Source organism: Malania oleifera, chromosome 7 (assembly GCF_029873635.1).
Source record: "Malania oleifera isolate guangnan ecotype guangnan chromosome 7, ASM2987363v1, whole genome shotgun sequence".
Lineage (NCBI taxonomy): Eukaryota > Viridiplantae > Streptophyta > Magnoliopsida > Santalales > Ximeniaceae > Malania > Malania oleifera.
Window position 1 is genome coordinate 55,685,892 of NC_080423.1, and position 16,419 is coordinate 55,702,310.

General features: G+C 35.8%; 1 non-coding gene across 1 annotated transcript; it reads left to right on the top strand.

The window, feature by feature from the left end:
• The first annotated feature begins 545 nt into the window (after positions 1-545).
• Positions 546-652, top strand: LOC131161035 (small nucleolar RNA R71). The gene has a single exon (XR_009138198.1). It is a non-coding gene; the product is annotated as a small nucleolar RNA R71 (small nucleolar RNA).
• Positions 653-16,419: the final 15,767 nt, after the last annotated feature.

Genomic DNA, 16,419 nt, shown 5'->3' on the forward strand with positions numbered 1-16,419 from the left:
TTACTTTTGTCTCCTCAACAAATGGTATCATGGCATCCTCAAGTGACATCTTCTTCTCACCTTAATGACTATCAAATCCTGTAGGAGGTTGTAGCACATTTCTTGTATTTCCATAAGACAAATTCTTATGATTTCGAAGCCCTGGATGGTAATATTGTGGCAAAGGATCACCACGATAATTGTAGTTCCGATTGTTGATGTATTGAACCATGTTCTTGATTCGCTCCATTGCTTGAATCTGTCCTACTTGTAGCTGCCATATATTCTGCACCTTGTGGTGTCCTCTAGGTTGTCAAAGCTGAAATTTGATGAGATAGAGAAGCAACTTGAGCTAAAAGTGCAGCAAACGGCTCCAATTCATGAATTCCAGCAACTTTCTTAGCCCCATAGTTCTTTCATTTATCCATTGATAGTTATTTGAGGCCATTTAAGTAGCACCCTCAGGTGTCGTTGACATCAAAGTTCCCCCAGATGCAGCATCAACTAAAGTCCGAGTTTGTACATTTAACCTATTATAGAACATCTGAATCTACAACCAATCCGGAAATCCATGTTGTGGGCAGCGTCAAATCAAATCCTTCTACCTTTCCCATGCTTCATAGAGTGATTCATAATCATGTTGCTTGAATTAACCAATTTCATTCCTGAGTTGAGCTGTTTTTGCAGGCGGAAAGAATTTAATTAGAAATTTTTCTGCCATGTCCTACCAACTCGTGATACTCCCTGGTTGTAGAGACTGTAGCCAACCTCTTGCTTTGTCCCTCAAAGAAAAAGGGAATAATCTCAGTCTAATGGTGTCTTCAGTAACACCATTGATCTTCACAGTGTCAAAAATCTTCAGAAACATCACCAGATGGATATTGGGATCATCAAGTGGTGATCCACTGAATTGGGCCCGCTACACCATGCTGATTAATGCAGGTTTGAGCTCAAAATTGTTGGTATTAATGGGCTGGCATCTGATACCCGAATAGTTGTCATTCACAATTGGCTGTACGTAATCCTTCAAGGCGCGTGGTTGCGCATTATCTTGTCTGTTCTCCATGACTAGTACCCTTTTTTTCCTTAGTACTCTAAGCATTCTTTCAATCTCCGGATTAAAAGGAATAATGACACGTGTTCTAGCACTGCGCATCCAACATAAAAAAACACACTAGAAATATAGAAAAAATAAAATAAAATAAAATCAAAAGAAAAGAAATAAATAAATAAAAATATAAAAATAAAATTCTAAATTAAAACCAAGATTACTTTGTATCGATATTGGCAAAAATAAGAAAAACTCCGTCCTCGGCAATGGCACCAAAAACTTGATCGGTGCAAACTGCAAGTGCATAGTATCGTAGTTTTATAATATAATAATGTATAAAGTATCATCCTTAGGGATTGATGTCTTAATTTTACCAAGTGTCGAATTTATAATAACCTTGATTTTATTTAGAAAAATTAATAATTTTAGATTACGAAATTTAAACAAAACTACTTTAAATAAACTGTTCTAGAGAATTTAAAATTGGACACTGCGTATCAAATTACTGATGGTAAAAACTTCTAGGAAACCGATATCACCTTGTTTCTCACTATGCTTTACTCATCTAGCCAATTCAAATTCGTAATCTCTGTTTGTTAGCAAATCTCCAATTTTTCCAAAAGCTTCTTTTGATAGTCAATCAGAACCTATTCTTGTTTATGATTTAACATAAGATTATACAAATTAATAAAGGAAGAACGCAAGAAAACTCTCGATTTTTAATGCTACGTAGGTTTATACAAGTTTTTTGATCTTTATATTTACCTACGCTGAATTATCTAAGATCTATCCTATAATCCCCCCCCCTTTCGGTAGCAAATCACAAGACTAATATCATTTAATTAATGCCCAGTGAATTAAAAGCATTAACCGCATAATAACTCAAACAAACATAAAGGAAAACTACTTCAGATTGGCATCAACGAGCAAACATAGTTTAAAACTGGACTACATCGTTTTCTTAGATAACAAAAATTATTTCATTATGAAGACTAAATCCAATAATAAATATTTCATCATAATTTCTTTTATTTGGAGAGTAGAGGAAAAATCAACACTCGCAGCATCGCCGTCGCTCACCAAACACCCCAAGCATCGACCGCACACCGCTTTCTTGTTTCGAAAAGATTTGAAATTTCTACATGCCGCAAACTCTCCCTTGCTGCTGTGTTTGTTATTCAGCGTAGCGTTGCCTTACGATTCCAAAAAGCCTTAAATTTGCTGCATGTCGTCAACTCCAAAAGAGAATTTTTTTTCTCAAAATAAAACTCCTTGGGTACGACCTCTTTCTCTCCCTATAAAATACTCCTAGAAAAAAAATTCGTCCTCCCCAAAAGACTCCTCCAGAAAGTGGTGCGGCACCCCCACTTTTGCCTTGTGCATGGTTCCCCACCAAGAAACCCTATGCCTCCTTTGACTTTTCCCCTTTTCTTTCCTTTCTTTTCCTTTCTTTCTTTCCTTTTCTTTCTTTCCTTTCTTTTGTTCCTCAGCCAACATATTTCTAAGATGACCCGGCTGCATGGCGGGGTCACATCACACTTTTATTTATTTATTTATTTATTTTTATTTCCTTTTCTTTTTTCGAAGGCACACAGTTTGCCCTCCACCTTTAAGCCCAATTTTGACCCTCCTACAGCCCGTAACTTTCAAACATTAAAACAAAAAAAGTTGTAGAGCTCTTTCTCTGATTTCCCCATAATTTTGAATCATCTCAATCGGAGCTTGGATGAGAAAGTTACGCCCAAATTACAAAGAATTGTCGAAATAGTCCATAAAATGGTGTATGGTAACTTCACGTCTGATTTTGACCTTGATGTATATAATATTTCGCAAAACACAAAACACTAAAATTGTAGAGAAATTTCTTATCTTTCTATGGCATTCTGAATCATTTGAATCAGAGGTCAAATGAGAGAGTTACACATAGATTACAAAGTATCATCGGTTTTTAGCTTCCAGTAGTTGCCCTGTAGTACAAAATACCAAAATTTCATAAATTACTCAATAAAACCCAGTTATTATAAATAGAACACAATGTTAGAATATTGAGAGTAGTTGGGCATTTAAATAAAAAAATATAATTCGTAATGCATGAATCAAAACACCGAATTACACAATTTAAGCACGTCATCAATAAGCCCTCACGTGGATAGTTTATCTCGTATTCACACACATTCACACAATTATTTATCAGCCAAGGTTCACGAGGATAGGGAAGATTACCCATCCATACAAGTAGCTTCCCTCTACCCTAATATGTTATGTAACCCACAGTTACATCTGATACCTATAAGGGCACTCACATTTCTCAGTAAGCTCTCGGACGGAGAGTATACTTCGCCCACAAATACTTATAATACTACAATATTTAATACATATTTACTTTACTTTGTATCTGTTATCTCTGTATTACTCATCTCTTCATGTTCTCAGTATTTCGAATCACACAATTCACTTTCACATTTCACATAATCTCAATTCCCATTTCACATCATCTACATTTCATATTCACATTTCACATTTCACAATACTCTATATTCACGCCTGAATTCACATGTTCTGTTCTCATATTATTCACTGGTTAAATTAACAATTATGCATTTAGAACTCACTACCAGATGGATAAAACACTGTCATGCTTCTCCCCATGACGGGTTGTGCAGCCCGAAGGCTGGACTTAACCCTGGTTGGCCCACCATAGTTAAATAAAAAAAAACAACCTCTTCAACTTGTAAGTTAGATTGGCTTTCCCACACTAGTCTGGACTCCAGGGGGAACTCTACCCTACACAGCACAATCGACCATGCCATCTCCACACTCTCCATGAGACGTGTGGGTGCACTAACTCTTTAGAAATCATGCGCAACAGTACTGTGCATAACACGAAATCACAATCCACTGAAGTTCTCAAACCATAACTAGCAATTTAACATTTTACATTCAACTCTGGTTTAACAATCACACACAATAAACATTCTCAAGGCATTTTAGTATTTCCAACATCTCATAAATATATATATATATATATATCATAATTCATCGCAATATATTCTTTTTACTCATGCCACACGATTTAGAATAATACACATATTTATACATTTACTAAAAATATACCAACCCACATTCATCATTCACATTACTAAAAATACACATTTAATTATCTCCACAATTATCCAGAAAATCTATTATTTTCATCATTCCATTTTCGCAAATAATAACTAATAACACAGCCCTATGCTCAAAATCATAGTTCAAACGGTTGACTTTTTCTAAAATTCGCATAATAAACATATACTTACATATATTATTTTTCCATTTTATTCGATAAATTCAAAAATTATTGGTTTAATCTATTCCCCTTACCTGGTTTCCTGAACTATGCCTGTAGGGATCTCGAAATTATACCCGCAATGCTCACCCAAACCCTAAAGTCATAAATCCTAGTTTATCAATACCACCCCAAATAAAATACCATTCTTTTCCATATTTCCTAAACTCATAAACTTCAAATAAATAATTGAATTACCAAAAAAAATTTGCTCAATTTCTTAAATCTTACCCTAGCCTTGAATGGTGCCTGGAAAACCTAATTCAAAAATTCGCTCCGCTAGACTTGTAGAGAAACGCTCTTAGAACTACATGGTGGTTTCAGATCATTAGTTAGGCTAAAAATTTGAGAGAAATTGAGGAGAAAGAGTGGGTTTACCTTACTCCAGGAGTGGTGCCTACAACGTGCCTACGAAAAATCCCCTCCGATAGGAATGTCGGTGGCAGAGAATAGAACCCAGCGATATTTTCTATTTCTTGATTGGCTGAGTAATTGCTGAGAAAATGAGGAGAGAGAGGGAAGGCGGAGGAGAGACATGAGGTGAGAGTGAGAGACACTAGAGTGGGGGGGGGGGGGGGGCTCTATTATTCAGCAAATTGAATTCCAAATTCAATTGAAGCTCAAGAAGCTTTAACTAATATCTATATATATAAAATATTATATTATATAATTTAATTAATAATTAATAATAATTATTAATTAATTAATTAATTAATTATTTTTACACTTCCATGCATATTATTTTCTGGGGCATTACATTCTCCCCTTCTTATAGAAATTTTATCCTCGAAGTTTGTGAACCGATAATTCTATTTAGATTCTATTATTAATGAACCACCCCATATCACATATTCTAATATACTTTATAACTACAAATAACTATATTATCTAAAGTCAGAAATAACTATTGCTTATCTCATAACATAAACCTACTAGATGCTCCTGCGCCACGGGCAATGTCCACACCAGTTGGGATACAAATATAAAACTGGAAAATCAATAAACATAAAAAATCGGAGTCAGTGCTCAGAAACATCACCATCGATAGATTTACCGTGGTTTTATGAAACTAGCTACTTCTTCAAAAAAATATAGATGACCATCAAAGGATTTTTGCCCTCAAGCTCACGAAACAAAAACTCAAAATTCCAAACCATGTCCTGATCTACCCATTTGTATCCTCGTCCTAACTCGATTTTATACTATGGTACTAATCCATCCTAGAGTCTGCATGAGCTAACAACCTAAAGTTCTGATCCACTCTGTCACACCTTGAACCCGCTAAGTGAGACTCGGGGTGTGATGTGATCCAATCACCTATGTCTAATACCATAACCTCAATCACGTAGCAGAAAAATAAATAAACATCTTTAATAATATACTAGAGTACTATATAAACATCCCAAAATAGTATTTTCCAACATCCAGTATCCATATATATATATATATATATATATATATATCTCAGAAAAACCAAAAACATAAACCAAAAATACAACCAAAATCTATACCCTCTCACAAAAATACTATTCCAACAAACCCAACCTCGAGCTTGCTAAGCTCGATCACATGGAGGTCTTGAAAAAGATGAATTGTATAACGGGTGAGACACATCTTAGTAATACGGAATAGATTAATACTAGTGTGTGGCTATCATGAGGTTTGTGTACAAAATATAATCATCATTTATAAATTAATCCACAATTATGAAATCATTCTCTGTCCCTACTCACACACATGCAACGTATTTTATTAATGAGAGTTCCCAAGGATTGAAGTGATTACCCGCTCATACAAGTAGCACCCCTCTGCTTTAATACCTTATGCAACCTATGGCTACAATTGAAGCATATCAGGGCACTTACCTTACTTGGTAAGCCATCAGGTGGATAGTTTGTCTCATATTCACACACATTCACACAATTATTTATCAGCAAAGGTTCCTGAGGATAGGGAAGATTACCCGCCCATACAAGTAGCTTCCCTTTGCCCTAATACGTTATGTAACCCACAACTACATTTGATACCTATAAGGGCACTCACCTTTCTCAATAAACCCTCGGGCGGAGAGTATACTTCGCCCCCAAAAACATATAATACTACAATATTTAATACATATTTACTTTACTCTGTATCTGTTATCTTTGTATTACTCATCTTTTCATGTTCTCAGTGTTTTGCATCACTTATTTCACTTTCACATTTCACATAATCTCAATTCCCATTTCACATCATCCACATTTCACATTCACATTTCACATTTCACAATACTCTATATTCATGTCTGCATTCACATGTTCTGTTCTCATATTATTCACTAGTTAAATTAACAATTATGCATTTAGAACTCACTGCCAGATGGATAAAATACTGTTATGCTTCCCACCATGATGGGTTGTGCGGCCCAGAGGTTGGACTTAACCCTGGTCGGCCAACCATAGTTAAATAAAAAAAAACCTCTTCAATCTGTAAGTCAAATTGAATTTTCCCATATTGGCTCGGACTCCAAGGGGAACTCTACCCTGCACAGCACAAACCACCAACCCGTCTCCACACTCTCCACGAGACGTGTGGGTGCACTAGCTCTTTCGAAATCACGCGCAACAGTACTGCGCATAACACAAAACCACAATCCACCGGAGTTCTCAAACCATAACTTGCAATTTAACATTCACATTAAACTCTAATTTAACAATCACATACACAATAAATATTCTCAATGCATTTCAGTATTTCAGACATCTCATATATATATATATATATATATATATATATCATAATTCATCACAATATATTCTTTTTACTTATGCCACACGATTTAGAATAATACACATTTATACATTTCATAAAAATACGCCAACCCACATTCATCATTCACATTACTAAAAATACAAATTTAATTATCTCCACAATTATCTAGAAAATCCATTATTTTCATCATTCCATTTTCGCAAATAATAACTAATAACACATCCCTCACTACAAAAAATCAGGGTATTAGTGAATGATCAAATCTATCACTAATACTTATAAATTCGTTATTAATAGTATTAGTGACGAATTTATAAGTATTTGTGACGATTTTAAATTAGCTGCTCTATCTACCGTTACTACTAACTATTAGTGATGAATTTTAAATTCGTCACTAATAATATAGTATTAGTGACGGATTATAACCGCTACTAAAACCCTAATACCGTCACTATAAATTCTAAATCAGCTCTGCTCAAATTCATCACTAATAGTAGGGGTATTAGTGAATGATTAAAATTCGTCACTAATAGTAGGGTATTAGTGATGCATTACAAATTCGTCATTAATAGTAGGGTATTACTAACGAATTACAAATTCGTCACTAATAGTGTAGTATTAGTGAAGGATTAAAATTCGTCACTAATTATAGGGTATTAGTGACGAATTAAAAAATTAAAAATTTTTTAATACTAATTTTTTTTAATCATCAGTTCCTATAAAAATCTGTAATTACATTTTCACATACATAACCTGAAACCATAATTACTACAAAATTCATAAATTATTCAAAATTTTGAATTCAAAAGCAAATTCAATTAAAATAAAGAAATAACATCTGTTCAGATAACAAAAAAATTTCAAAAAATTCAAATTTCAAATACAAATACATTATAAAAATTTAAATTAAAATAAAAAAATTTCATTTATTCAAATAATAATAAAAATTACAGAAAAATAATCAAAAGTTTCATCCGATGACTATAGTGCATGCATGACATTGTGCTAATTTTATAACAGCCGCGAACCCTACAAATTAAGAATCATAAAATAAAAATTAGTACACAAATGGAGAGCATAACGGAGAGCTGGTTCTCAGTATAATCAGGAGGAAAAATGTAGAGAGTGCGCCGTACAATAATTTTTAACCCTAAACGAATAACTGAAATGAATGTGAGTGGCGTACGTATGAATATATGCAGTTGCATGCATCAAACCATGCACGTAAACACTTTAACTCATTCTCAAAACAGAATATCCCTGGTGGTAGACAAATGATAATGCTTATCCATAGTTAAAAGCAAATGATATGCCATGTATGTTAATAGATGCAAATTTAGGACCTAATGAAATGAATTTTCATTTAACTTTCACTCATCCTTTCAAAAGTATTTTAACATTCATTTTATCATAATTATCTTTGTACATGGTTTTTTTTTTGAAAAAAATTTAACGAAATTTCAGCAGCATACTGTCTGTAAATTGGACATTTTCCTATAAAACCCGTATCTGAAACATGGTTGTTTTCGCAAAATAAAATATTTCAAGCATACAACAACCTAAATCCATTACTAGTATGCAATTCACAATATACTGCATCAGCTACGCAGTTGGCGTTCAACACAAGCATGCATTCTAGTAGTTCAATATACAATTCATATAACATAATACCATCCATTAAGAAAATATTACCTAGAAAAAGTTAAAGCACAATTCAACTAACCTTGCACCTCATCAACAAAGTCGTATCCTCTTCCAAGCAGAAATCACCTTAGCCTTTAATTCCAAAAACTGCTTCTTCCAAGCCTCAACCCTCGTCTCGACTTTTGCCTTTGCGAGAACTCCAAATCATTCAGCTTATTCTTCACATAAGCAACAACCTCCTTCTCACCTTCACAAGAACTCCTCGAAGGCCCTAATAACATCTCGCATCCCTCCTTCCTCCTCTTTTCCCTATAGCTCGTTACTCTGTTATCCTCTCGCAAATGAATGATTGTCACTTTAGAGTCTTTGTACTTTTTTTTTCCAAGTCTTCCAATTGATCTTCAAGTAAGGGTTTACTGAGCGCCAACTCTCCATTATGCTCTCCATTCGTGAGTGAACTTCACAAAAAGAGCATATACAATCGGAGAGCAGAATAGAGAGCTGGTGCTCAATAAACCCTTGCTTGAAGATCAATTGGAAGGCTTGGAGAAAAAGTACAAAGACGCTAAAGAGACGATCATTCATTTGCAAGAGGTTAACAGAGTAACGAGCTATAGGAAAAAGATGAGGAAGGAGGGATGCGAGAGGTTATTGCAGCCTTCGAGGAGTTTTTGTGAAGGTGAGAAGGCTTGTGAGAGCCGAGGCGAGGGTTGAGGCTCGGAAGAAGTTGTTTGTGAAATTAGAGGCTAGGGTGATTTTTTAAAATGGCGACTGACGAGTGAGTGATTTGTTTAAACCCTTTTTGGTGAAGGGACTAGGCAGCCGAACGAAAGGGGTAATCAACTAATTCAATTTATGTATAAAATATACAAGTGGTAGAAAACGAACAAAAAGAAGATATAAGTAAGCTTTGAAACACTATAATCTCTTTAAATATATACACACACACATACATACATCCATAAATACATACGTACATATATACATATACATACATATATATATATATATATATATATAAACACACACACACACACATAAATATATATACATATATAGATTAAGATTGAATGCTTTCTTGTTGATAACATGTGATGGGTGATGACTAACGACCTTACTAGCTCAAGTGTGGGTTTTGAGTGAAACTTTCAAAGTTAGGATTAGAACTCAACCATTACAAGAACATTTTAGTATAAATCCATAGAGCTGATCAACATCATAGTACTAATAAATGGGACCCTTACTACCATTGTTCCACCTTCAACCAAGTTGATATGGCTTTAACAGTTGAAGAATGCACTCCTTTACTATCTTTATGATTAAAGACACCTCACAAAGTATTCAAAGCTGGTGTCTTTTGTTTTTTCGATAATATGTAGATTAGGATTTGGAGATTGAGAATGGTGAGATTATCCTACCCTTGGGATTGTTGCCTTTTGCAACTCCTTCATCATGTGGCTGGTCTGAGGAAGCATATGAATATGATTTGGGAGTTGGAGATTTTGAATAGTGAGTTTGTCCAATTTGTAGTTATTGTAAAGGAGGCAAGCAATATTTTTTTTAAGGTTGTATTTTGAGGAAAATTGCTTTAAGCCTATGAATAAGAGGTTTGGAATGGAATTTTATTTCTAAGAAGCTAAGTGGTGGTTAGAGAGCACTTTTGTAGTTGCGAAGGTATGGGAGTGTATCTCTGAGTTGGAGAGATGAAGCTCTTGGACCTAATGGGTTTGTGATAGACTTTATCCTAAGTTGGGAAAGTGTCAAGGATGTTATACGAAGGTTTTGTCCCTTCTACCGGAGTTTCATGCTAATGATGATGTAGCCAAAAGTCCTATTTTTATAAGTGTTTAAGAAGGATGGATATATCAAGGAATTTTAGACCTACTGGTTTTGTGACTACTGTTGACAAGATTTTGACTAAGGTTTTCTAGTTTTGTCCAGAAGGTTGCTTCTCAAGCATTCTTGATGCAGCTTGGGTTGTGCATGAAGTTGTTACTTAGATTGTGAGAAGGCTTATGAAAGATTGAGTTGGGGTTTCTTGGATTCAGTTATGGATATAAAAAGCTTTGGTTATAGATTAAGGAAATGAATTATGGTTTGTTTTTCTTTTATTCAATGATAGTGGTGGAATCCTGGTTTGCATCTTTCGTTTTCTTCATGGTAGTATGTTATTTCATTTTTTGTTCATTTTGGTGGTAAATGTCTTAATTAGAGTGCTAATTAGGTGTGAGGCTTGTGGTCTTGTGGAAGGTTTGTTGCTTGGCAGGAATGAAGTCTATTTCTCATGCATACTTTGCTGATGATTTTTAGAAGGTTTTAAGATTGCCTTTTGTTGTTTGTTGGAGATTTTTGAGCTTGTCTTTGGTTCTTAGGATTTAATTTGCTAACTTGAGTTTGACAAGAAAAGTTTTCAATATATAGGAGGTTTCAAGTTGTGATTCTATAATGGGTTTTAATGTTCATATGTGGCTAAGTTATATAGTCTTTGGAAGATTTATTTGGGAGGAGGTTAAGAAAGCGTTGGAATTTAACCAATTTTCGGCAGCATGCCGTCTATAAATAGAACATTTCTCAAACCTGCAAATCACAAAAGTCCTTCCTAGGTTTAGCTAAGCCAACAACAATAGTACACAACCTAGGGTCTGTGTACGCATATATGATACTGCAGAAAAGATAAATCAAGTTGTAACAGCACAATCAATACAGTTTCAATATCTCCAAACAAATAAGAATAGTTTCAAAAAGGAAAACAAAAATGAACTCCAAGAAATTATCTCTAAGGTTTATGGACCTAGCTTCACTAGATGGATATGAGCTCTTCTAACTATTTAATGATTATGTTAGGATGAAATTTAATATTCAATTAGTTTTCACTTATCCTTTTAAAAATATTTTATCATTTATTTTAACATGATCATCTTTGTACAAGGTTTTACTTTGGTTAAAAAATCTACTGAAATTTTGGCAGCATGCCGTTTGTAAATTGAACGTTTTCCCATAAAACTTGTACTTGATAGGTTCAAATAGGCAATTTATGATTCAATTTAAGGCACACAAGAACTTATATCCACTACCAGCATGTAATTCACATCCACTACATCCGCCATGTAGGAGGCATTCTAGACTACGCATGCAATCCAGTAGCATAATTAAACAAGCAGCAGAACATCCAGCATAATATTGAAATTATGTTTTACATACCTTCTAATGAGAGGAGCCATTTGCATCATTTGGTCGGGATCGATGCATCATTTCTTCGAACTACACTTCCCTGCTTAGAATTGCGATGAGCATAGCTTCAACGGTAGAGACCTTGTCTTTCAATTGCTGGTTCTTTGTTAAGATGTTAGACATCATGTATTTCAAACTCCGGTCCTCCGTTGAGACGTTAGACACATGTCTCTCAATTGCTGGCTCTCCATTTGCATCATATGCATCCGCTGAACCATCTCGTCCGCCCGAGACTCTGTGTCTCGATGTGCTGTTCTATCTCAGCACGAGCCGCCACACCCATTGAAGATGATGATGTTGGGGCAATGTATCCACTTCCAAGACCTTTCACCCAGCCCCCTGCTCGTTCCCTAATCATTTGAGCCGTTATCTGGTAATCCATCATTTGCTAGCTCCCCTCTGCAACAAGTGCATCCCTCAGCTCGACCACCATCGCCTATTTTCAGTCATGAAAATTAAAAACAGGAAGAAATAAGAATACAACTTACTTGTTTTGAATACAATTAGAAACTAAATATTTTCTTTGACTTACATGTTTTTCCTACGCACCATCGCATCGCTCCCTCAAGTACTTTTGGTGTGTTCTCTGATAAAGATTTGGTAGCGGCTCCTCTATGCCCGTCTTGGGATCACACTACATTATCATATAAAGCATCATTACTATTAATTCATGTAATGGTCAGATAGTCTAATATATAGCAATTACTCTTCGATGATGTACGAATAACTTTGACCCACCGTAATGCGTCATAAGGAGTTTGCTGCGGTTCACAACATTTTTTTCACATATAGCCTACAAAATGATGTAATGACTTCTTATTAGCCACATCAAAGCTTAAAGTAGTTATTATAATACAAACACATCACTTGATAGTGTGGATTGCGGAAATGGCGACACACCACCTCCCAATCCTCTTGGGATATCGTGTCGTACAAGTGGGTTTATGCTTGATCTCTCATCGCACGAAAATGTTCACACATTTTTGCACAATAGGTCTTAAATTTATTGCACAGTTGGATGTCTACCGCCCTTTTCACATGGTCCGTGTGGAGAATGTCCATGTCGAACTCCTCTTGCATAGGTAATATAGTTAGAATGTTAGACAATTGTCTTGCTAATATATAAAGTAAAAAAAAATTAATGGTTTGGGATTACTTACCAAGATGCACATGTAAAGAACCATGTGCTGCAGGTCAGTCACCTGCGGCCAGCTGAAGGTGGTGACTACAACATACTGTCGGCATATAATGCCGAGCTTTCGCGTCCATACTGGATAGCAATCGCCATGCGGGGCAGTGAAGCCTAGAGGAATGTTGATCCTAGTGCGATGCCCTATCCTCTGCTGGTGCTTCTAAAGTGCCGTGTTCTTCGCTACACCATGGCCTGACCTGGCCATGGATGTCGATGCTGAAAGAAGAGTCAAATTAACAACAATATTTTAATCATACGCATGAATAAAAATCAATAGTTTACATTGAAATAAATTAATTATAACCTTACCAACACTGCTCATCATGGTGAGCAACTCACCCTATGTGTCATCTTGAGTTGAGGTACCCATGTTTGGCCGAGGTGCCGATGGATAAGACAATGATGGTGCCCCACCAGGACTGACGGGTCCGCCGGTCTCGAGGATGTTGGATTATCCTCAAGCGATTTAGTAGAGTGCTTGGAAGGAAGTCGGCCACGACGACCTCCTAGTGCCATGTTTGCAAAATATTAGACAAGTAAATATAAGAAGTACGAATATTAGATGGATGCATAATAAATATATTTTTACTTATTTACACATATCAGGTACATAGTGACAAACATAACATGCTTAACCCCCTATACGTCCTCAATATCGGTATCATCCTCACTTTCTAAAGTATCTTCCTCTTCACTACAGTACTCGACCCTTGTTTCATCTTCCCCATCAGTTTACTCATTGTCGATGAAGTGAATGTCTACAGAAGGTTCAATTGTAATGTCAGTAGTCCCGACGTGTTTTGCCGTGACACCAACCCTATTCAATGGTATAGGATCAGCTCCTTCTTCGACAACATTAAAAGTAGATTGCGCTGCTGCTCTGACAGATGGCTCATCTTCTTGGAATATAGCCTCACTGGCACTCTTCTCCCCATTTGCAAATTTTGTAATAGCATACAAACTTCGGGAAGGAATATTTTGGGTCACATGCCGTTCACCCTTCAATTTTGTGTCTTTAAGGTAAAACACTTGTTCTACCTATGTCGCTAGCACAAAAAGGTAATTTTGATACCACATCTTGCTAAAATTGACACTGGTAAAGTAGGCATCCGAGTTTATCCCAGTCTTTTTATTGCCAATGTCTCACCAGGTACACTTGAACAGGTGGATGAGTTTGTTGGCTCCATAGTTAAGCTCTATAATGTCATCCAAGACACCAAAGTAGTCAATTTTTTCATCCCCTTCTGTGCCTAGTACTGCAACCCCACAATTTTGGCTTCTTCTATTCAGTTCAAGGGATTTTGTATGAAATCGTAACCCGTTGACAATGGAACCGTTGTAGCGGTTAACTCGTTGATCGGGCCACATGCCAATGCATACAAATCTTTACTTATTGTTGGTTATTTATTGTAATACATGAATTTCATCTATTAAATAAGCAAGAGTTTAGATAAGTAAACCATCAACATTGACTATGTACATTGCTTTGTACTCAGGCAGTATTTGTCACTTACATGGCTCCTGAACCAATTGACAAATTCTTTTTTAAGTCTTTCGTCGACATTCCTTTCATTTTGGGCCAGAAGTTCAGCTTTATGTTCACTATATGCAACAATAGTACATGTTAATGTCAAGTAAGTATATAAATATGCATATGTAAATACAACGCGATAATATTAAAGAGTTTCAAACCGCATACTCGATATATGTAACAATTTCATCACAATTATTGAGTACGTAAAAATGGGCCTTTTGTAGGTTGGCCATATCTATGAAATCGTAAACCCGTGCACTAAACGATCAAACATTTTCTCGAAATATAAAGCTCCTCGGTTCTTCATCTTCGGTATTAATAGCATGAACGTCTGCATTTCGCTCATTGCGAGTGAACGTTGTGTCAATATCATGTAGTTACATTGAGCAAAATGTAAGACATTCACTGTTAATATATGCCTTAATGATTGAACCTTACGGCCATGCCTTATTGCGCACATACCCTTTCAAAGTGGACAAGAACCTATGCATTTTACATAACATTATTGACTTGTAGACACAAAAAGGAAAAAAAAAAAAAAAGTGAGGAAATCATGTGACCATTATAGAAGGACTTTATAATTTACCTCTCAATAGGATACATCCAATGATATTGGACCGGTCCTCCAATTATGGCCTCCCTTGGTAAATGGATGGCTAAGTGGACCATCACATCGAAGAATGCTGGTGGAAATATTTTCTCCAGCTTGCATAGTATGATCACGATGTCATCCTCTAACCATTCAAGTACGTTTATGCTCAATTTTTTGGAGCATAAATTTCAAAAAAAGATCCCCAACTCAATCAGCACTGAGCAAACATCTTTGGTCAAGTGTCCACAAAGGAAAATGGGTAGATCCCGTTGAAGAAGGATGTGACAGTCATGACTTTTCATTCCTAACATCTTCCCTTCCTTCGTGTTTATGCATCGAGCTATGTTCGATGCATATCCATCTAGAAACTTCATGGATTTCAACCATTCAAAGAACTTATTCTTCTTATCCTTCGAAAATGTGTAACAAGCAGATAACATGAGAAGTTTGTTCTCATCATGAAACAGGTGCAACTCAGGCCGTATTTCCATGTCTTCCTTATCCTGACGAGCATTTGTGGTGTCCTTTGTCTTCCTATTTATATCCAACAATGTACAAATGACAATCTCACAAATGTTCTTTTCTATGTGCATGATATCCAAGTTGTGGCATAGTGGAAGATCTTTCCAGTATGGTAACTCGAAGAAGATGCTTCTTTTTATCCAATTCAACTCCCATCCAGCATGTTTTCTTTTTCTACTAGTTGGTGGTTTCCCAAATTTCACATCTCCGATGAACCTGAGCTAGTTTAATATCTCATCCCCACTTAGTCGCTTTGGCTGTAACCTTCATTCAGGTTTTCCATTAAAGCTTTTGATGCCATGAGTCCTCCAAGGATGTCTAGGTTGTAGAAAACGACGATGACACATAAAGCATAACTTGCATCCATGCTTTAAGGATAAGAACCCAGCATCCTTATTATAGATTGGGCATGCTAAGTAACCTTTTGTGCTCCAACCCAACAGGTTGCCATAAGCAGGGAAATTGTTAATTGTCAACAACACTACAACATTCATCCGAAATGTTGTCTTGGTTTCCACATCGAATGTATCTACTCATTTTTTCCCATAGTTCTTTCAACTCATTAATTAACGGATGTAGGTACACATCAATATCA